We start from the raw sequence: 22,991 nt of genomic DNA, 5'->3' as shown, positions 1-22,991 counted from the left end.
GAAGACCTTGTGAAGACATCTCCAGGCAGTCCTGTGCCAGAAGTGAACTTGATATAATAGGAGGACAGGAAAACAAAACTAAACTAAACTAAACAACCCTCCTATGGCCAGAGCTTAACGAATCAAGGGAATAGTGGTAGATAGTAAGGCAGGAAAAAGAGGTAGAGGCCAGGTACAGTTTTGATACTTCTGTGAAAAATGAGTTATAGAAGAATAGGAATGAAATCAGTAAGACTGATTAAGAGAGTACTGCAGCAGATCAAATGACAGATTTTGATGGTTTTGACAAGGGTGCTGCGGTGGAGGTAGGAGAGTGGAAGGAATCTGGGTAGATTCTGGAGGTAAAGCTGACAGTTCTTGCTGTTGGATTAGATGTGGGAGGTGGGAGAGAAATCCTGCATAGCTCCTAGCATTTTGGCTTTGGCAAAGGGGTGAATAGTAATAATGTTTACTAGATGGAGGAGAGTAAGGAAGGAAAAGATTTGGGGAGTTGGAAGAGAAACCGGTACTTCTGTCTGGCTATGCTTGGTTTGAGATGCCTTTCGGCCATTCAGATGGAGATATCAGACAGGCTATAGATCTATGACTCTGGAAATCAGGAAGTAAGTCAGCAGTGAGAAACTTACTACCTTTCAAGGTGGCCTATTATGTATTGGATAGCTCTAATTACCAGCAAGTTCTTTCTATTACATTGAGATGATTATAAGTGTAGTATAAATATGATGCCCATTTCCATCTGAGGTTACTGAAAAATACATATTTTTGGAAACACAGCAAATGTCTGAAGGAAATTAGCATGCTCTCTCCTAATGTCTTTTATTCTCTAAGCTAATAATCCTAGTTTCCCCAGCTGCTCTGCAGGACCTTGTTTCCAGATTCTTCAACATCCTGGTCATATCCTTTTTAAAGTAGGATGCCAAGGACTAAAGTGACCTGAATAACACACCCAAAATGTAGGACTGTTTTCCCTCTGATTTGTTATTCTTTCAGAAACATGTTCACTTTTTATAATTTGTCTGTGTTCTGTCTTGTCATTCATGTGTTAGGGTCCCTGCCTGAGGCATATGACATTTCTTCTAATTTTCTCCTAATCTGTTGTTGATTTGAAAATCAAATAACCAACTTATGCTTTGTATCAGATATTAACAGTTTGCTTTGTATGTTTGGAGTATTTTATAATAACTTAAAATGGAGAGAGAGTATGTGCTTTCTGAGAGGGGCCACCTGAGCCATTCTGTGAGTAAAGCTTTGAACTCTAGTGAGAAATTTTTTTTTCCTTACTTTGTTTTTCTAATCTATATTCAAAATAAGTGAGTTTTTCAAATAGTTGATTTCCAGATGGGTAAGGTATTTCAGTCCTTTACGAAAGGAACTTCTTAGAGATTTTCTCAGTCTAGGGCACTGGTTCTCAACTTGCGGTGATTTTGCTCCCCAGGGCCATTTGGTAATTTCTGCAGACTTATTTCATTGCTATGACTTGTGACAAAGAGAGTGCCACCTACATCTAGTGGGTAGGGTCCAGGGATGCTGCAAAACATCCCACAATGCACAGGACAAGCCCCAGTAACAAAGAGTTATCTGGCCCCAAATGCCAGTAGTACCTAGATTTACAAACCCTGGACCATGGTATCTCCCTGATGTTGTTTACTAACCTCAATGAAAAAAAAAAGGTTAACAAAACCTACGTGAAAAAAATCGACACAATTTAAACTTAATGAATTAATTCTGCTTCCAACTAATCACTGCACTCTCCCTTTATCTCATGCCAACTATCTGTTAATAATCTTTCTATAATTTAATGGGACAATATTGAAGCACAACTTTTTTCACCTAAGGAAACGTTTTCAGAGCCCCAATTTTCTGTCACCGCTCTCAGTCTCCATCCTGTCTAGAATATTAACAATGTTCAGTGATCACATTTGGACATTATTTTCATATGCTCTCATTTAAAGCAAAATCAGGGAGTTCCCTGGTGGTCCAGTGATTAGGATTCAGTGCTTTCGCTGCCAAGGGCCCGGGTTCAGTCCCTGGTTGGGGAATTGAGATCCTGCAAGCCTCAAGGCGTGACCAAAATAAATAAATAAATATTAAAAATAGAATAAAATCACGGTCTTATTTATCTCACTGACCTTTCTGGCCTTTCCTTTCTCTTCCCCATATTTTGCTCATTCTTTCCATCTGTAAGGTCATGTTTCTTGAGAAGAGGAACAATCCTGCTTTTCTACTAGATAAATACAACACAACTTAAACCAGAAGCTCTGTTCTCCTTATCTTTCAGGTGCCCCAATGAGGCATGTGGCTATTCTGGGACGTGGCTGTGCAGACATGTTCACTAGTTTGCTATTAGTGAGACAGGCGGAGGCGGAGTCACTGTCCTGTCACTGGCTGTACTTAGAGGCCAAGGTGTGGGCACCAAGAGGAATGCTTTTTACTGCATGTGCTCCATGCTGGGAGCAGCTCCAGTCTTTTCCTGGGGCCGTTTTGTTTCTTGGTATTGATGGCAGCTGTCAAGATCAAAGAGGAACTAGTGAGACAGGGGTAAATAGCTTCACTCTCAGGGTACCTGAAAGGAGCAAAGGCTGATGGAAACTCTGAAGTGCAAGGGGAGCAATAAATTCTTTCTTTAGCCATACCCAGAAACAACAACTAGGTAGCTCTTTTCAGATGCTTCTAAGTTTTCAAATTACAACCGTGATACCACTCAGAATCTAGTGGCAAAAAATAAGCCTTCCCCAATACCTTTGTGTTCTAGAGCTAGAGATTCATTCATTCATTGAGTATGTCTACATGTACCAGGCACAAAAATGAACCAGGGAAACTTCTAAACATTTGGAAATTTCAAGTGTGTGTTTGAGAGAGAAATGATGAGTGCATACCTAATTAGTAGTCAAAATATCTACATAATTGATCTCCTTTCTTCCATGGGGTAATAATTGCTCTGCATGCATGAATCCCCAAGTATTTGTACAGACAGTGTGTTTGAGATGGCAGAGAGTAAATCAGCTGGGCTCCTTCCCCTTCAGCCTTAAGACTACCTGTTAGGATTAGAGAATTGAGACACAGATTTAACAACTTAACTAATATTAGCATAGTGTATAGCACAGCAAGTTAATGCCATAGTCTGAGCAGCTACCTGGGTCTTCTAACTTCCAACCTTGTCATTGTTCTAAAAATATACGTGAGAGAAGATTGTTTGCAGAAAACGCTCTCTGCCACTGTACCAAGTTGGTTTCTATCTAGAAAGCCTTCTGGCTGAAACAATGGATAGGATAATGAAATGAAGCAACAGAGTTTGGGGTTGAGAGCTGGGGTGGAGGGATGAAATGGAGAGGGGAAATTAGAAGAAGCACAGAGTGAGGAGACTGTATTTTAGTTGTGGCAAAGCATGTAAGATAAAAGTGATGCATTTGGTGTCTCTGGAGTACAAGTGGTATGTTGGTGCTGTAAAAAAGGGAAAAAATGCGGTAAGATTTTGCTTTATTCTTCAACTAAGGGCTTACACTCAAAGTAGCATGTCAGGGCTTCCCTGGTGGCGCAGTGATTGAGAGTCCGCCTGCCGATGCAGGGGACACGGGTTCGTGCCCCGGTCCGGGAAGATCCCACATGCCGCGGAGCAGCTAGGCCCGTGAGCCATGGCCGCTGAGCCTGCGCGTCCAGAGCCTGTGCTCCACAACGGGAGAGGCCACAACAGTGAAAGGCCGGCATAACGCAAAAACAAACAAACAAAGTAGCATGTCCAGTATTCAAAGACTGCTGCAGCAGAGCCTGAACTTGGTTTTAGAAAAGTGTTCTCTCTTACTAGATTCCTGTAAGGACCCTACTCTTCAGCAAAATTGGACAAAGCACTCTTCCCCAATCCTCTGCACAGACTTCCTAGCACCGTTCCTTTGCCCAGGCCATCCCATCTTCCTGAGATGCTCTTTTCTAATCTCTGCCTACCTCTTATCTTACCCATCTTTCAAGAGCTATTCCAAATTCTAACTTCTGGAAGATTCTAACTTCAGAAGCCTTTCTGGATTGTTTCCACATGAATAAAGTCTCTCAATTCTCTGACTTCCTTCAGCACTTTCTTTTCCGGTCTCCTCCATGGGCCAAATTGTAATCAAGCCGACGGCAGGAACGTGGGGGGCTCTGCACTGTTCAGCAGAGTACTGTGCGGTTTTGTAGGCTCTCTCGGCATATATGTATGTATATATTATAATTTTTCTAAAAATTGCCTTTAAAAAAAATTAAAATCTTCTCAGAGTTAGAAAACTGTTGTTTTTTATTAGATGTTATCTTCTCCAAAGATTGAGAGGTCCAAGAATGCAGCTAAGGGGCAGAAATAGAGACTGGATTTGGAAGAAGCAAAGTTTCTGGCTAAGATATGGGGACAAGTATGACTTCAGGTACAGGGAGATATTGGAAAAGAGAATCAGAGAGACAAAAGGAGCCTGAAGATGGTGGCTTATAACCTGGGGAAATGGAAAGAAAAGACAAAGGAGCCAGAAGTAGAAATTTTGAGATACAAATATTGAGATGGATGGAGGAACAGTCAAGAGACTAAAAGGGTTATGTCAGAGGGAAAGACCTTAGCTTTTGCTTGTCTTTGGGAGGTTCCTTTTCATACATGTCAGAAAAGGAAATGGAAAACAATACAGAAGTAAGCAAGTAAGCATATCCTCTTTATAACCTCCTGCTGGTCCCTTCCTTAGAAATTGAAATGACTCATGGAGGCATATGAGAATAAATAAACACTTCCCAGGAACGGTCTCTGTTCTTAGCAAGGTTCTGTCTGCAGCTGTTTCCTCCAGAATCCTGTATGATCTGGTTCAAGACATGACTGTGTCTTTCCCCTCCGTGTCTCTACATATATTTCAGGTCCCTGGGTTTGCTTATGTCTATTGCCTTAATGCCTCTGTTCTGTTCCTCTAACTGTGGGCTGTATGTCTCCATCCATTTCTGTAAGTTGTTTATGGTATCTTATCACTTGTGCAGTTCCTCTTATTTATTTATTTATTTTGGCTGCGTTGGTCTTCGTTGCTGCCCGCAGGCTTTCTCTAGTTGCAGTGAGCAGGGGCTACTCTTCGTTGTGGTGCGCGGGCTTCTCATTGTGGTGGCTTCTCTTGTTGCAGAGCACGGGCTCTAGGCACGCGGGCTTCAGTAGTTGTGGCAATGTGGGCTCAGTAGTTGTGGCTCACAGGCTCGGTAGTTGTGGCTCGCGGGCTTAGTTGCTCCACGGAATGTGGGATTTTCCTGGACCAAGGCTCAAGCCCATGTGTCCATGGCATTGGCAGGCGGATTCTTAACCACTGTGCCACCAGGGGAGTCCCTGCAGTTCCTCTTTTGACTGTCTGAAGTCTCATCTATGTCTGTGCCTTTTCCTTTTGCCTTAGTCTTTTATTTTTCTCTCTGTACTCTCCCACTCTGCTTCTGTCACTGCTTTTCTTTACCAGTTGGCTTACTGTGGTCCCATCCCCATAGCAACCCCTCTCTGGGGAGGAATGAGGGGAAAGGGAAAGAAGAGAGAGCCTAGAATCAGATGGACAGGGAGAAGCTGGGTTGGAGTTGGAGGGTGACCTTTTGGATTGAGTCCTGAAACAGAGTACAGACAAACTATGTAGGTGGATGCCAGCCAAACTACACAAACTCCTACCGGAACATATACTGGGTGCCCAAATCCAGCCCCAGCTCGTAAATTCGTCCTGTGTTTCATTCTGCCAGGCTTGTCATCTTTTATTCCCTCTCCTGTGATCCAGATTAACTCTTTCTTTCTGTTTATAAGCTTTATGATTTTTATACCTGTGTGGTTTTGGGTGTATTGTCACCTTGAAAAGTGATTTTCTTAAAGATTCATGAATATTCACGTTGGAACCACGAGGTCTTTCTTTAGATGTACTCGGGTTTTTCACTAGGATTCCTCTGGACACCTTAATTTTTTTTTTTTTTTTTGGCCATGCTGGGAGGCTTGCAGGATCTTACTTCCCCAATCAGGGATGAAAACCAGGCCCTCGGCAGTGAAAACGTGGAGTCCCAACCACTGGACTGCCGGGGAATGCCCTGGACACTATAATTTAAGGGATAGTGGAGAACAATTGGAATGGCCTTAAAAAAGGACAACAAAAGTCAACTGTGAAATGATATTGTACATTCTCATTAGGACCAGAATGGTAGATAAGAGATTTAATAAGCAAGAAAGAAGATTTTACCAACAATGGGATTTGTTTTACATAAGGAAAGTTTACTCAGTGAGATAATGGAATTATTCTGCCCAGAGATACCTTTAAAACCAGATAGGATCCATGTCTCTGTAAAGGAAATGGGCTAGATAAGTACTTCTCAAACCTGAGCTCCCTTTCCCATTGCTTCCCTTGACCCCCCACTGGAGAGCTTGTTAAACACAAATTCCTGAACTCCACCCCTTAGAAATTGGGATTCTTAGGTCAGGAGAGAGGGGAGTGTAAGAGGGGGTAGAGGGTTTTTATTTGCCTTTCTAACGGACTCCCTGGAGATGCTGATGCTGCAGGTCCAAGGACCACAACTTGAGTAACAGGAGTCTGGTGATTCCGAGAGTCAGGGAACACAACTGACATTCATGGGACATAAATGTGTGGATACTGCATTGCTCTTTGATTAAAAGTATCTTTTTCTTTGGGAATGGAGGAGTGTGAACGAGCTAAATGAGATAGGTTTTGGTTTTTTGTGCCCAGCTGCAAACTGTGATGCCCATTTGACTCCTTTCTTTCTTCTGTAGAGTGACCAACCATCCCAGCTTGCCCAGGGCCTTTCTGTGCTGAACTGGGACAGTTCAGGAAACCTGGACATTTGGGTGACCTCTCCATTCACGTGAGGCTGGATAACATCTAATAAAAACAATAAGAAACAGCAGTTTTCTATATCTGAGAAAAGGAAAAATGAATTTGAGTCATAAATTAGGACTAGAAATGTGGTTTTCAGTCCTAATTCATAACTTATTAATTTTATGACTTTAAATTGGGCATTTAAATCTCCCTGTTTCAGTTTCTACCTGTAAAATGGAGATAGCATTACCTACCCTTCTTACTTCACAAAAAAAATTTTGAAGATCAATTAAAACAATGTATATAAAAGATTTTTATGAAAATACCATACACATATTAAGACAGAGATGTCACTCACTTGTTTTTATTTAGCATTTATTATTTATTGCCAAAAAATAGCAACCCAATTCCTAAGTACACACCCAAGAGAAAAGAATTCATATGTATGGCAAATGACAGGGATGTTTTATAATAGCTCAAAACTAAAAACAATAATGCAGTCGTGTGAATGTGTACATCAACAGGAGACTGGATACATAAAATTTGGTATGTCCATAAATGGAATACTACTCAGCAGTAACAAGGAATGAATTGCTGATTCATACCACGTAATACTCATAGACACTATGTTAAGTGAAAAAGAAAAAAATCCTAGCACAGAAGAGTGCATACTATATGATTCCATTTACATAGAGATCAAGAACAACAAAATGAATGATGATAGAAGTCAGTATAGTGGGTTCCTCTGGGGAGGGAGGCTATAGACAGGCACAAGGAAACCTTCTAGGGAGCTAGAAGTGTTTTAGAATTTGGATATTAATCTGGGTGGTGGTTGTACTGTACAGGTGAACATGGATGTAAATATTCACCCAGCTGTATACTTAACATTAAGACATTTTTACCTGCCCACCCAGCTGTATACTTAACATTAACCCATTTTTACCTGCCCACCCAGCTGTATACTTAACATTAACGCATTTTTACCTGCTTTCCTGTTTGTGTTTTATACTTAAGTAAAGCAGAAAAAAGAAAGAAAAAGACATAAAAGGAAGAAAGAACTCACCCTCACTTCTAACACCACTAGAGGGCAAATTCTTTTTTTTTTTTTAAATGTTTCAACTCCAACAGCTCAGCACTGTTAAGAGGCTCGGTTTTGTAATTTGAACATCTACTATATGAATCTAGAGGTTATCCCCTCGCTTGAAGTTGGTGGTCAGACATCTCCGTTTCTAGACTTGAGCAACATGTGACAGTAAAGGGAAGTGGAAGCCCTGTGTCACTGGTTCAGGAAGAGGGCTATGTTTACATCAACATTGCAACCAATCTTCTTGTTGTTTTTCCTTCCTTTTCTTCTTAGTTTTCACCTTTGTGTCCTTATGCCTGCTTTTCTTTCTTTCCGTATTTTTTCTTTCTTTCTTTCTTTCTTTCTGTGGCTGCGCATCTTATGGGATCTTAGTTCCCCGACCAGGGATTGAACCTGGGCCCTCCGCAGTGGGAGCGTGGAGTCCTAACCACTGGACCACCAAGGAATTCCCATGCCTACTTTTCTTAGATTGATTTTTCACCCTCCCCGCCAAATAGCATACCCTTTAGGGACGGGGACGGTCTTCAAATTTTCTTCATCTCTGGTCAGTAGCCTACTTTCCCATCTTTTCTAAATGTGTCTGATTAAACTCAATGGTATATGCTGACATTTTCTTTTATGAGTCTATCCCAGGGACTTACATCCTGTCCCCCTGCCCAAAGAGCCTTCCAGTAGCCTTTACAGCTGCATTCTCAGACTTTATTTGTTTGGGAACAGTGCCTGTGACAATTCCCACTCTAATTAAGCCTTCCATCCACACCTCCAGGGCATTCTCCCCATTTTAGTGCTTTCCCACCCTGCTTTCTCCTCAGCAGCTGTTCCGGGTCTAGTGCGCTTCCTTCACCTTCAGCCTTCCTCAGGAAAAAAGAAAACTTAGGAAGAAAGAAGTCATTTATTTCTCAGGAAGGATTAGACAGCTGACCAAGTTGTCTGAGGATCTAAACAGGGGGTGGGGGGATGATCAGAAATACATAAGTGGAAGTAGAGCAGAAAGCATGAGTCGCATTATATTGCCTTCCCTTTTAAATTGAGTAGTTGTAGTTTTTAATCTCTGTAACATCGGTGTTTGTTTCATAGAAGGTACTTAATAAATATTTGCCGATATATGAAAAAGGTGAATGCGTGAGACTAAAACTATACAGTATGATTAAAAAATGACAGGAAGTGCAGCAGGAATCAGGGTGCTGAGGACACTTTGTAAGATGCAAATCTGTCGGGCGGTGGGTGCATGGGCGCGTATATCTGTCAAAAGTCGTCGCCCTGGACACCCAGCATGTAAATGAAATTGACTTCAAAAAGAGTCAGGGCGCTGCAGGTACGTAAAGAACGGGACGATTTTGTAAAGATCCGAGTCCGTGTGGTAATGTGAAATGTGCAATATACACAGAAAAGAGAAGAGGGGAGAAGGGAGGCAGAAGGGGAGAGCAAAGAACAGAAAACAAGACCAGACCAGACCCGAGGCTAAACAGTCGGGGTAAGGTCGAGGAGCAGGGGGGATGAAGACGGACACTGCCGAGTGGCGCTGAAAGGGCGGTTTGGGATTAGTTGCCTAGAACAAAAACCCGCCCTAGAGGCAGAACCCTTGTGGAACATTTTGCATCTCCCTAGAGATGCTTCAGATTCAGGAAATTACAGCTTTCTCCGAGGACCGGGGCTGGCGCGCCTGCCGGGCCTCCTCAGCATCTGGCCGGGGGCGGGGCGCAGGCGCGGACGTGCGAGAAGGCACAGCGCCCCCGGTGCAGCATCCTGCCCAGCCCCCGGCCGTGCGTCCCCGCCCCAGACGGTGACTGCACGCACGTGTGTTTTCCGTGTGTGTCTGTTCTCGATCTCTTCGTCGGGCCAATTTTGGCCAAGGAGGGAGAGATACCAGTTGGCAGGGGCGAGGCCGGCGGGGGCGGAGTGGTGGGCTTAGAAGAAGGAGAGTAGAGAGCAAGTGAGGGGAAAGGGGGCTTGGAAACTGGATGGGGGGATGTGAGTGCAGGAGAGGGAGAGAGCTGGTACCGAGAGAAGAGGTGATTTAGAACGAATAAGTCGCTGAGAAAGACGCTTCAAGATTGGGAGGGGAAGAGCAGTTAAGAATTAACGGAGGGGGCTTCCCTGGTGACGCAGTGGTTGAGAGTCCGCCTGCCGATGCAGGGGACACGGGTTCGTGCCCCGGTCCGGGAAGATCCCACATGCCGCGGAGAGGCTGGGCCCGTGAGCCATGGCCGCTGAGCCTGCGCGTCCGGAGCCACGGGAGAGGCCACGGCAGTGAGAGGCCCGCGTACCGCAAAAAAAAAAAAAAAAAAAAAGCAGGTTGCAGGCAAATGGGGAGTTGTTTGGCGCGCTACCATGGCTGAAGAAGTGCTTGAGAGGAGAAACCAGGAAAGTGGAAAAAACTCTAATTCTGGGACTCTTCTTTTCCTGCCTCATTCATTTTCCCTTCAGTTGAGATGTAAATACATTCCTCTATTGGTGTTTATCTTTTTGTACCATGGAGAAAAATAAGCCAGCGCCCCGTTTTAAAAAACGAGGCGATTTATGTATCATGACATTCTGTTTGTGCATTATATTTTAGTTATGAACTTGGTAGTGCCCCTTCATGTAAACTTTTTAGGACTTTGGGTAAACATAATCAGCAAATAATATATGTGTCTTCAAAACAGCATCCGACATATTGTAGAAAGTTAATCATTAGAAAATTCAACGTGTTCTACTTTAAACACACCTATTGTGCCACATTAAAATCTTGAATTTGCGAAGAAATTAATTAGAACAATCATTTATATTGATATTATAGAATTTGCAGGATTTTAAAAAATTATGTAGAGATTGACTTTATTTTTTAAAACAGGCTCCCATAGTGTGTTTTAAAATACGACTCAGCAGCAAGCAGTGATAGAAATCAGTAAGTGTAGCATAAGCAAATTAATGATCTAGGTTTAATAATGTGTTCTATTTATAATGATTTATCGAGGGACCTGATTCCACTAAGGTCCTTGTTCTCTACTAGTCTCCGCATCCCATTTCTTCACACATGATTTCATTAGGTACATGGGTGATGGAGGTGGTAACATTTTGGCTCCAGTTTCCAACTTTTGTGACTTCCACTTACCAACTGTAGAAAGGAATATTAGAAGACACAGAAATCCCTGGCAACAGTCTCACAGTGCATCACTGTACACGTCAGCCATCCTTACAGCCCTCTTCCCTATACCATCTTCAGCACTGATATAAAATGCAGTGTGACTGCCACCTTTTTGGGGGTCACAGAAAATGACATGTAGCTAAGGAAGATAGGAAGACTGCATTTGGAGATCATCCATCAGTCCACTAAGTCAGCCACTCGATTAGCCACTTCTTTAATCCAGTCCTGAGTTTTCCCCTCCTTAAAAGAGGGCAGTCTAAGTCAATTATATTTCAAAAACAAACAAATTATAGAAAAAGAGATTTGTGGTTACCAGAGGCGGGGAGTGAAGGGAGGAGGACCTGGATGAAGGCGGTCAAAAGCTACAAACTCCCAGTTATAAGATAAATAAGCACCAGGACGTAATGTACAACATGATAAATATAATTAACACGGCTGTATGTTATATATGAAAGTTGGTACAAGACTAAATCCTAAGCATTCTCATCACAAAAAATTTTTTTTCTATTTAAAATTTTTTTTGTCTATTTGAGATGATCGATGTTCACAAAACTTACTGTGATAATCATTTCATAATGTACACTAGTCAAATCATTATGCCTATTTGAGATGATCAATGTTCACAAAACCTACTGTGATAATCATTTCATGATGTACACAAGTCAAATCATTATGCCGTACACCTTAAACTTATACAGGGCAGTATGTCACTTATATCTCGATAAAATGGAAAAAATATTTGGAGGGCAGTGCCATGTTCAAAGTAGCTGCTTAGGGATTTAGGTGTGACACTGCGTTGGCCAAAAAGTTTGTTCCGGTTTTTCCATAAGCTCTTATGAAAAATCCCGAGCAAAGTTTTTTGCCAGCTCAATAATATCTATACAGTGTTTCTATATAGATAAGTAAAAAGATCAACCCTGGGTGAACCTAGGGAACCAGTTTGGGACATCACACTCAACCTTGGTAAGTGTTTTTCCCAGTCCCTATTATGTGGTGTGAGAGAAATTTGGAGAATTTCCTATTGCTTAGTCTCCGGCCTTTTGCATCTCCATCTTGGTGGGCCACTTTGTTGCATTCTCTAACAGGAAGTCCTCAGAGGTTTTTGACTTCTCGGGATGTCTGTATCCCACCCAGATGTATTCCGTTCTCTCTCTCTTCACCCTCTCCTCCTGCTGCACTGCCCCATCCCATTCTTTCCCCTGACTTGGGCCTAGTATAACCCTACACTGTGGGTTTTTACAACTTTATGGCCCTATTCCACTTGATTCATCAACTGCCTAACTCGGAAGTTGGCAAACTTCACTGTAAAGCATGGGATACTAACTATCTTAGGCTTTGCAGGCCATAGAGTCTCTGTCATAACTACTCAGCTCTGCCCTTGTGTAAATGAATGAGCATGGCTGTGTACAGTAAAACTTTACCTATGGACACTGAAATTTGAATTTTATATAGTTTTTACAAGTCAACGAAATATAGTTCTTATTTTTATCTTTTTCCAAAAATTTAAAAATGTTCTTAGTTTATGGGTGGTGCAAAAGCAGGCACTGGACTCCCCAAATCCATTATTCCTGAAGGATACCCCTCTTTTTTTTTTTTTTTTTTCCTTTTGGTGTTTCTTGTTGACAAAGACAACCCTATAAGTAGCAGGAGTGCTTCTTCCCTCAGGTAGGCTCCACCTAGGAGGATGTCTGTCTACAGCCACTTATCCCCCAGCCACAGACTTACTGCACCCAGCTACGCTTCCTGTTTATGATCAGCTGCTTAAGAAGGGAGGAAGAATAGGCCCCATTTCTAGGAGGAAAAGGGTAGGGGGTGAGAACAGGAAAACACTGGCTATCCTAGATAGTTTTTTCTGAACCTGCATTGGCTGTATCTGTCTCTTAATCTACAGGAATATACTATAGTACAGTCAGACAGCTAGTTCTGCCCCAAATCGTGGGTCCTTGAACAAATTACTTATAGATTTCTCATGGCAAATGAGGATGATAATAATAAATTTAAACTATTGTTGTGCATTGTAAATGACGTAACCTGATAAGAACCAGGCATGTAATAAAAACACCTTCAGTTTATCAAGAACCTCTTACCACTACTATAGAGGAGAATAGTTCTGTGATGATTTGTTTGAACTTCTCCCATGTAACTGGAGAATCTTTGGAAAGTCTTTAGGTTCTTGGAAAAAATGGGGATCTAGGCTTTAATTCATGACCTGCAGTAGCTTCTGTAGCTCTGAGCAGATGTATTCTGCTATGAAATTAAATAGATATATTTGTTTCTTTTTTTTTTTAATTTGACAAACACTTAGGTGACACTTAATATATACTGGCACTATTCTAAGTACTTTACTCATATTAAATGATTTCATTCTCATAATGAATCTTATGAAGTAGACTCTATTATTACCTTCATTTTACAGGTGAGGAAATAGAAGCACAGTGAGGCTGAATGACCTTCCCCAAATCACACAATGCAAGTGTCAGAGCTAGGACTGAAACCCAGGATGCCTGGCTCCGGAATCCATGCTCTTAGCTACACTTGCTTTAAAGGAATTTTGTTTTTTTTGTTTTTTGTTTTTTTTGGCTGCACTGAGCAGCTTGTGAGATTTCAGTTTTCCGACCAGGGATTGAACCCGGGTCACAGCAGTGAAAGCGCTGAATCCTAACCACTAGACCGCCAGGGAACCCTCCCCCACCAAAATTTTTTTAATAGAAATAAAAAGTAAAAACGGGGCTTCCCTGGTGGCTCTGTGGTTAAGAATCCACCTGCCAATGAAGGGGACACAGGTTGGAGCCCTGGTCTAGGAAGATCCCACATGCCGCAGAGCAACTAAGCCCGTGCGCCACAACTACTGAGCCTGTGCTCTAGAGCCCGCGAGCCACAACTACCGAAGCCCGCGCACCTAGAGCCTGTGTACCGCAACAATAGAAGCCACTGCAATGAGAAGCCCGCGCACCACAACGAAGAGTAGCCCCCACTCCTCACAACTAGAGAAAGCTCACATGCAGCAACGAAGACCCAACGCAGTCAAAAATAAATTTTTTCAAGAAAGTAAAAACATGCACATGACCCCAATCCACTTGAATTTAAGCTCCACGAGAGCAGGGACTGGCATTCTCTTACCACCACAATATCCCCAGTATCTAAAACTGGGCCTGGCAACATAGCAGAGGTAAACAAATGCATAAATGAATTAACCCAGATCTATATCCCATTGTGGGCTTTTCAGGCCATTTGTCTTTCTTCCTCATTCTCGCTATCAGTATGTTGATCTGTTTCTGCTTATTAATAGTATCCAGAGGAAGCTGGCCTGAGAATATCAAGCTAAGACTCAAAGCTCTTAAAGGGCCACTTGTCAAGAGTATGAAATTTAATGGATTATCTTGCTCCTCTTAATTTTGTAAAAGCATGTATAAACTTGTTTATTTACAAGTAGCTTAAAACAGCCATTTATGTGTAATTGGAATTAGGTTGGATTAAAAAGTCCACCTGGAACTTAATATTTAAAGAATTTAGACTGTGATTGTAATCAAAGTAACTTCCCCCCGATTTGAACACTTAAACAGTTATAGGATTATAGGGTCACGCCATCAAAGTAAACACTCGTTCGTTGCACACATTTTTGAAATAAGTACACATTCATTCAATAAATCTGCATCCCACCATGGAAGAAGTACTCAGGGCTTTACACCACGGGATCGTGCAGATTCATGTCCAATGGAGAAGGAGAGGCAAAGAGGATGAGGAAAAACAGCACAACAGGGGAGATAAAGATACTGCCTGCATCCCTGGGTAGCATTAGCACGAAATAAATTCCATTGGAGGAGGGGAGAAGCAGCAGTATAAAGTGTGGGGAGACTTTGGTCAGCTTTGAGTGATGGAACTGGTTGCCACAGAGATTTGCCTGACGGTCTACGGTCTATGAAGCACGTCTGCACTCTCTTACGTAGCAGCCTCCTAAAAAAACGCGGGCAGGCGGGGCTAACCTACTGGGTAGACACAGACCAGAAGAGATTCTTGGGTTTCTGGGCCCGCCTCATCCAAATGTTTCTGTGACTGCCTGATTCAATTTGAGGCTGAAAACAAGAAGTCCGAATGGCCTCAATTATTGGTAAGAAAGCTGTGTAAATTAGGGAAGCCGATTTTTCACTACACAGAAAGACCACATGGCGCTTGTAAAGGAAGCATATGTGGGAGACATAGAATGATTACAAGGACAGTGGCCAGAACCCTGTGTGGCACCTGCTTGGCACTGGACAAAATCTGTCGTCTGCATATAGTGTGGACAGTTTTAATGAGGAGATCTCACGATTCAAAGTTTAGCTCGAGAGACCTTTGCCTTTACTGTTTCACAGCTCTTCCTCTTTGAGTTGCTAAAGGCAATGCTAAAATATTACCAGGACCAAGTGTATGCGTGAAGGTGAAGATTTTTAGCTGTTCAGACTACGCCCTGTTATGAGGATTGGTTTTACTTCTTGCTAAGGTACCTCAGTAATAGGGAGCATTATTCCTGCACTCCAGGAGGGCATTGGACTCTTGCCCTCCCCCCTGCTAGGAGGGAATTAGAGCCCAGACCTTCTCTAAGAGTGGGCGGTGAACCACTGAGAAAGCAGACAATGCCGGAGGTCTCCACACTATTGTTCATCTGATGACCCGGGGAGGTCAGATTCTTCTCCTCCCCCTTCGTACACACCCAAGGTTTGGCAGCTCCTTTGGCTGTTTTCTGATCTTGCACTTTTTTGGGGACTGTGATAAGAGCTTATTATGGTCCCCCTACCCCTCAGAAAAGTACACTGAAATACAATATCTGCATTTACTTTTAGGGGGTCTGTATACCTGCCTGGTCCATCTTAGAACCCCATATGAATAAACACCACCCTAGAGCTTCAGTAGCTTTTTTCTTCGTATAGAACTTGATGGATTTTTTTCGGCGGAGTTGGGGCTCACCAAAGTTAGGGAAGACCACTGCTTAAAGAACATAAACATTTAATTATGAAACGTACTGAAAAGTGGCTTTGCTTCCTCCGTCATCAATAGATTGGCACTTGCTTACGGTTTTTTGAAAAGGTGGATGTGAGTCAGCATGAGCCCTTCAGTTATCGCTATTCAGTGGCTGCCTTCCTGTAAATGAGCTGGACAGGGGTATCCTGGTGATAGTGTCAGACTAATAGTAATACAGAGAAGGAAGGACATTTATAGTTTTAGAGCATTGCTAGAGTAAACTTAAGGACCTCAAAGAAGGCTCTTTGCATCCTGCAAGCAATAGTCTGTGTTCCCTGTTGGCCCTTGTATAGAAATTGACATTTAAAATACTTGCTTACAATCCAGCAATCACATTCCTTGGTATTTATCCAAATGAGTTGAAAAGCTGCATCTACACAAAAACCTGCACGTGAGTATTTGTAACAGCTTTACTCATAGCTGCCCAAACTTGGAAGCAACCGAGATGTCCTTCAGTGGGTGAAGAGATAAAATATGGTATACCCGGACAATGGAATATTATTCAGCACTAAAAAGAAATGAGCTATCAAGCCATGAAAAGGCATAGAGGACCCTAAAATGCACATTAGTAAGTGAAAGTAGCCAGTCTGAAAAGGCGACATGCTGTATGATTCCAACTATATGACGTTCTGCAAAAGGCGAAACTGTGTAAAGAGTAAAATGATCTCTAGTTGCCGAGAATTGGAGGTGGGGGATGGGTGGGGGGGAGGGATGAACAGCTGGAGTTTTTTAGGGCAGTGGAACTATTCCATATGATACTGTAATGATGGGTGACTGGTCCAAATTTGTAAAGTGTTCAAGACCAAGAGTGAACCCTAACGTAAACTATGGACTTCGGGTGACTAAGCTATGTCAATTAATGTTCATCAGTTGTAACAAATGTACATACTAATGCAAGATGTTAATAATACGGTAGGTGAGGAAGTATATGGGTACTTTCTAAGCAATTTTTCTGTAAACATGAAACTGCTCCCCCCAAATAAAACCTATTAATTAAAAAAAATTGGTTTATATGACACTCTCCACCCCCTTCCATGAGACCGTAAAGGCAGGAACCATATCTTTTGTACCTGTATATTGCCAGAATCCAGGGAAAACAAGGAGAGTGTTCTATTATTAGTGCACTATTATTAGTGAGTATCCTAACAATATCTCAGACTTCACATGTCTAAAACAAAACTCTTGATTTGACCCCTCCTCTCTCTGTTTTCCTGACTGAAGTAAATGGCAACTCCAGTTACCCAGGCCAAAACCCTTAGGATCATTCTTGACTCCTTTTTTTTTTCCTCATGCCCAACATCCAGTTAGTTACTCCTGTTGGTTGTATCTCGAAAATATATTTCAAATACAACGACTCACTACTGCCACTACTACCACCGTCGTCCAAGCCCTCATCATTTCTCACCTGGACCGGTGGCCTCCTAGTTGGTCTCTGTTTCCACTCTTGCTGTCCTCTCTCATCTTCTCCATTCAACAGCAAATACCTTTTTAAAAACATAAATCGACTAAGGTTACTCCTTCACCCCCAAACCTAAAATGGCTTTGCAGCTTCCTGGCTTCCTGTCGCATTTAAAGTACAATCCAGGATCCAAGCCATCACTTACTATGCCCCTGCGTGATCAGACTCCTACTTCTCTCTCCAACAGTTTTTCCATCCTCTCTGCCCCCGGTTCACCGCACTCCTGCACCTCAGTCTTTTGGCACCAGGCCAAGAGCACATCCTTCGCTTGGTGTCTTTGTGTTTGGAATGCCTTCCGTTTGGAACAGTCTTCTCACAAACGCTCCCAAGAATTGCTCCCTCACGTCATTCAGGTTTCTGTTCAAACGTCATCTCTGCTGAGATCTACCCTCAGCACCCTGCCTTAAATAACCCTCCTCCCCAGCTCTTTATTACCGTACCTTGCTCATATATTCTTCCAAGTGCTCCCTTACCATTACTTGACATTATGTATTTGTTTGTTTGTTTGTTGTCTGTTGTAGTAGTCTGCTAGGGCTACCATAACAAATTACCACAGACTGGGTGGCTTTTTTTTTTTTTGGCCACTCCGCACAGCAGCATGCGGGAATCTTGGTTCCCCGACCAGGGATTGAACCTGTGCCCCCTGCTTTGGGAGTGTGGAGTCTTAACCACTTGACCTCCAGGAAGTCCCTGGGTGGCTTAAATAGCAGAAATTTATGTTCTCATAGGTCTAGAGGCTGGAAGACCAAGATCAGGGCTGTTTTCTCCTGAGACCTGTCTCCGTGCAGGTGGCTGCCTCCTTGCTGTGTCCTTAAAAGGCCTGTCCTTTGTGTGCACACCCCTGGTGTCTCTTTCTCTTCTTATAAAAACACTAGTCACATTGGATTACATCACATTCTTATGACTTCGCTTAAACTTAATCACTTCCTCAAAGGCCCTGTCTCCAAAGACAGTCACATTCTAAGGTACTGGAGGTTAGGGGTTCAACATGTGAATTTTAGGAGGACACAGTTCGGTCTGTAACACCCCACCCTCTGGCCCCCCTAAATTCATGTCCTTCTCACATGTAAAGTACAATTACCTCCACCCTAACAGCTCCCAAAGGTTTAACCCATTCCAGTATCCATTCCAACTACAGTCTCACCTGAATGTCATCCAAATCAGGTGTGAGTGAGACTCGAGGTATGATTCAACCTGAGGCAAAATTCCTCTCCAGCTGTGAACCTCTGAAAGCAGACACGTTATGTCCTTCCAAAATGCGGTGGTAGGACAGACATAGGATAGACAGTCCCTTTCCAAAATGGGAGAAGTCAGAAAGAAGGAAGGGGTGAAGAGGCCCAAACAAATCCAAAACTTGGCAAGGTAAATTCCATTAGATTTTTTTCCCTTCTGTTTCTTATTGTGGTAACAAACACATAACATAAAATTCACCATCCTAACCACTTTTAATTGTACAGTTCAGTAATGTTAAGTATATTTATATTGTTGTGAAACAGATCTCCAGAACTTTTTCATCTTGCAAAACTGAAACTCTGCACCTGAAACTAACACACCGTTGTTAGTCAACTATACTTCAACAAAATTAAACAAAAACAAAAACAAAAACCTGAAACTCTGTACCCATTAAACCACAGGTCCCCTTTTCTTCCTGGCACCAGCTAGAGGCAACCACCATGCAACTTTCTGTTTCTATGAGTTTGATGACTTTAGACATCTCATTTAAGTGGAATCATACAGTGTGTTTTTTGACTAATTTAGTTCAGTTAGCATAATACCCTCAAGGTTCATCCTGTTGTAGGATGTGACAAGATTTCCTTCTTTTTTAAGACTGAATACTATTCCATTGTGTGTATACACCACAGCTCATTTATCCATGCAACCACTGATGGACACTTGGGTTGCTTCACCTTTGGCTATTGTGAATAGTGCTGCTGTGAACATGGGTGTGCAGATACCTCTATGAGCCCTTGCTTTCAATACTTTCAGTACCTAGAAGTTTTTAATTTTTTGAGGAACTGACGTACTGTTTTCCATAGCAGTTGCACTATTTTATAATTCCACCAATGGTGCACAATAGTTCCAATTTCTCCACATCCTCACCAACACTTGTTATTTTCTGGTTTTCTTTCTTTCTTTCTTTTTTTTTTTGTGGTATGGTACGCGAGCCTCTCACCGTCGTGGCCTCTTCCGTTGCGGAGTACAGGCTCTGGACGCACAGGCCCAGCGGCCATGGCTCACGGGCCCAGCCGCTCCGCGGCATGTGGGATCCTCCAGGACAGGGGCACGAACCCGTGTCCCCTGCATCGGCAGGCAGACTCTCAACCATTGCGCCACCAGGGAAGCCCCTTCTTTCTTTTTCTTGATGGTAGCTTTCCTTTTCTTTTTTTTGATGGTAGCTTTTCTTTTTTTTTTTTTTTCATCTTAATGAGTGTGAAGAGAGATATCTCATTGTGGTTTTAATTTGCATTCCTCTGATGATTAATGATGTTTAGCATCTTTTCATATGCTTGTTGGCCATTTTTATATCATCTTTGAAGAAATGCCTGTTCGTGTCCTTGGCCCATTTTCTAATCAGTTTATTTGATTATTTTGTTGATGAGTTCTTTATATAATCTGGATATTAACCCCTTATCAGATATATGATTTGCAAATATTTTCTCCCATTCCATATGTTGCCTTTTCACTCTGTTATTGTGTCCTTTGATGAGCAAAAGTTTTAAGTTTGATGTGGTCCCATTTGTTTATTTTTGGTTTTGTTGCCTGTGCTTTTGTTGTCATATCCATGAAATCAATATTCCATTAAATTTTAAGTCTCAGAAATAATTCTCATTGGCTCAGTGCTCTGACCTCCAGGCCCACTGAGGTGGCCCTGTTGCTCCCTCCACCCTGGCCACTGGCCTGAACCCACTGAAACTGAGGAGGAGAGAGCCTTGCCCTAATGGCCTGTGTGCTCTGGGTCTGTGGTGGGAGTGGCAGCTCTCTGATATCATTCCCATGATACCATCATGAATCAGGGTCACTCTTCCCTTAAAGGATAACACATGTTGATAGATCGATTGCCCTATCCTGTGGAATCTCAGAGGTCTGATAGCCTTCCTTCAATTTGTCTTATCTCTTCACCTTTTAGTCTAGTCTGGCAGTGTTTCTGCTGGTGCAACACCAACTCTATTGCTAGATTCCGCTGAGCTGGCTGATTAAACCCAGGAATTTCACTCCTAATCCCTTTATCAAATGATTTTCCAGCTATACCCACGATGTCCTCTCCAGAGGAAGCTTTCTTGTTTTTTGCCATATGGATAGGCTGAGAATTTTCCAAATCCTCAATTTCTGGTTCCTTTTTGCCTAACAATTCCTCCTTCAATTTATTTCTCTCCTCTCACATTACTATAAGCAGCAAGGGGAAATCATACCTTTAACAGTTTGCTTAGAAATCTCCTCAGCTAAATATCCTATTTTATCACAAAGTTTACTTTCCACAAAACATGAAAACACAATTCCACCAAGTTCTTTGGTACTTGATAACAAGGATCAACTTTCCCCAAACTTTCAATAACATGTTCCTCATTTCCATCTGAGACTTCACCAGAATCACCTTTATCATTCATATTCCTACCAACCATTTCTTCCTGGTGATCTAGGCTTTTTCTACCGTGTGTCTCAAAACTCCTCCAGCCTCTACCCACATTTTTAGGTATTTGTTATAGCAGCACCCCACTTCTTGGTACCAAAATCTGTATTAGTCAGGGTTCTGCAAAGAAACAGAACCAACAGAATGTGTAAATACAGGTTTTTTCCCAGTTATCCGGAAGTACAGCCTTCGTATGAAACCTTTCTTAAGCTGAAATGGCATAAAACAAAGAGGCAATTACCTTAGGACACATCTTGCTAACGGGTGCACAGAATAAACCAAGATAAAGCAGAGATGCTCAGAATCGTAGTTCAAAACTATGGCAGCTTGACGCTGCAATGCTGAGTGTAAATCCTGGGGAAGGAACTTGCAGCGCCGCTCTCAAAGCTGGGGCTGGCTGCTGTCTCTATACTGGCTCTTGCAAAACAAATGCTTACTTAATGCTCTTTTCACTTTTCACCTTTTACTCTGAAAGTGCAAATCCTCTTCCGATTTCTTTTGGTTACTGAAAACAGGTACTAATGTTTGTGTATCTTTCATGAAAGCGAAGTGTCATAAAGTGTACTTTCGAAAAGCAGGGGACACTTGTAGGTAGAAAAAGATTTTTTTTGAGGGATTTATTCATGTGATTATAGAAGTTGGCAAGTCCAAAATCTGCAGGGTGGGTGGCAGGCTGGAGACCAAGGAAGAGCCATTGCTGCAGTTCAAGTACAAAGGCCATCAAGCTAGAGCCTCAGGAAAGCTGGCGTTGCAGCTGAAGTCCGAAACAGTCTGCTGGTAGAATTCTTCTTGCGGGGGACCGGGTTGGGATGGGGAGGAAGGTGTCCCTCCTTTGTTCTTGTTAGGTCTTCAACTGATTAGACAAGGCCTACCCACATTATGGAAGACAACCAGCTGTACTCGAAATCCATCACTTCAATGTAAATCTCATCCCCAAAAACCCCCCTCTTTCCATCTCCGGCCGTCGCAACGAGAGGAGGTGCCGCCATGTCCGCGCATCTGCAATGGATGGTCGTGCAGAAGTGCTCCAGCTTCTTGATCAAGAGGAAGAGGCAGATGTGCCAACCGAGCCCAATAACCTGAAGGCCCGCAACTCCTTCCGCTACAATGAGCTCATTCACCGCAAGACTGTGGGCGTGGAGCCGGCGGCGGCCGGCAAAGGGGTCGTGGCGGTCACGAAGCAGAGATCCAACCCGCGAAAGCTGGCCACCTCCTACGTGCGGACCAGCATCAACAAGAAGGCCCGGGCCACCCTCACCAGCATCTGGCACATAATCCGAAACAACAAGTAGCGCCCGGATTTGCGCACGGCCGCCCTCTGCAGAGCCAGCAACGTCCTGCGCAGCCAGAAGCCTGTGATGGTGCCGAGGAAGCGGACCCATCCCACCAAGAGCTCCTGAGCCATCTGTCCCCTTCCCCACAGCAATAAAGCTGTCAGCCGGGGGGAAAAACAAAACAAAACAACAACAACAAAACACCCTTACAGAAACATCCAGAATAATGCTTGACCAAATATCTAGGTATGGTGGCCCAGCCAGGCTGGCTCATAAAATTAACCTCTCACAGGCCTTCTACATTAAATTTTAAGCCCTGTGAGGAGAGGGACATTGTCTTAGCGACGTTCATATAGCTTGTGCCTAGAACTGTAGCTAGCATGCAGTAGGTATTCAATAAACAGTTGATGAAAAATGCATAAATGACTGACTAAATGACTGCTAGGGCTTTAGAGTTTATCAGGTTTCTTTCCACTTGCATTATCTGATTTCTTTATCCCAAAAATTCTTTGAGCTGGGTATTATGACCTCCAGTTAAATACTGAAATTGAGATATAGAGAAGTTAAATGACCAGTTCAAATGTCTAAATGCCTCATGTTCCAGAGGTGGGACTCAGATTTCACTCTTTTGACTTCTAATCC

At 42.8% G+C, this 22,991-nt stretch overlaps 1 pseudogene; it reads left to right on the top strand.

Annotated features, from left to right (window-relative positions):
• The first annotated feature begins 22,062 nt into the window (after positions 1–22,062).
• Positions 22,063–22,481, top strand: LOC132529172 (large ribosomal subunit protein eL28-like; annotated as a pseudogene).
• The last annotated feature ends 510 nt before the right edge of the window (positions 22,482–22,991 follow it).

This window comes from Lagenorhynchus albirostris, chromosome 11, assembly GCF_949774975.1.
Source record: "Lagenorhynchus albirostris chromosome 11, mLagAlb1.1, whole genome shotgun sequence".
Classification (NCBI taxonomy): domain Eukaryota; kingdom Metazoa; phylum Chordata; class Mammalia; order Artiodactyla; family Delphinidae; genus Lagenorhynchus; species Lagenorhynchus albirostris.
The sequence above is the reverse complement of the archived record's forward strand: the minus strand, read 5'-3'. Positions and strand labels throughout refer to the sequence as shown.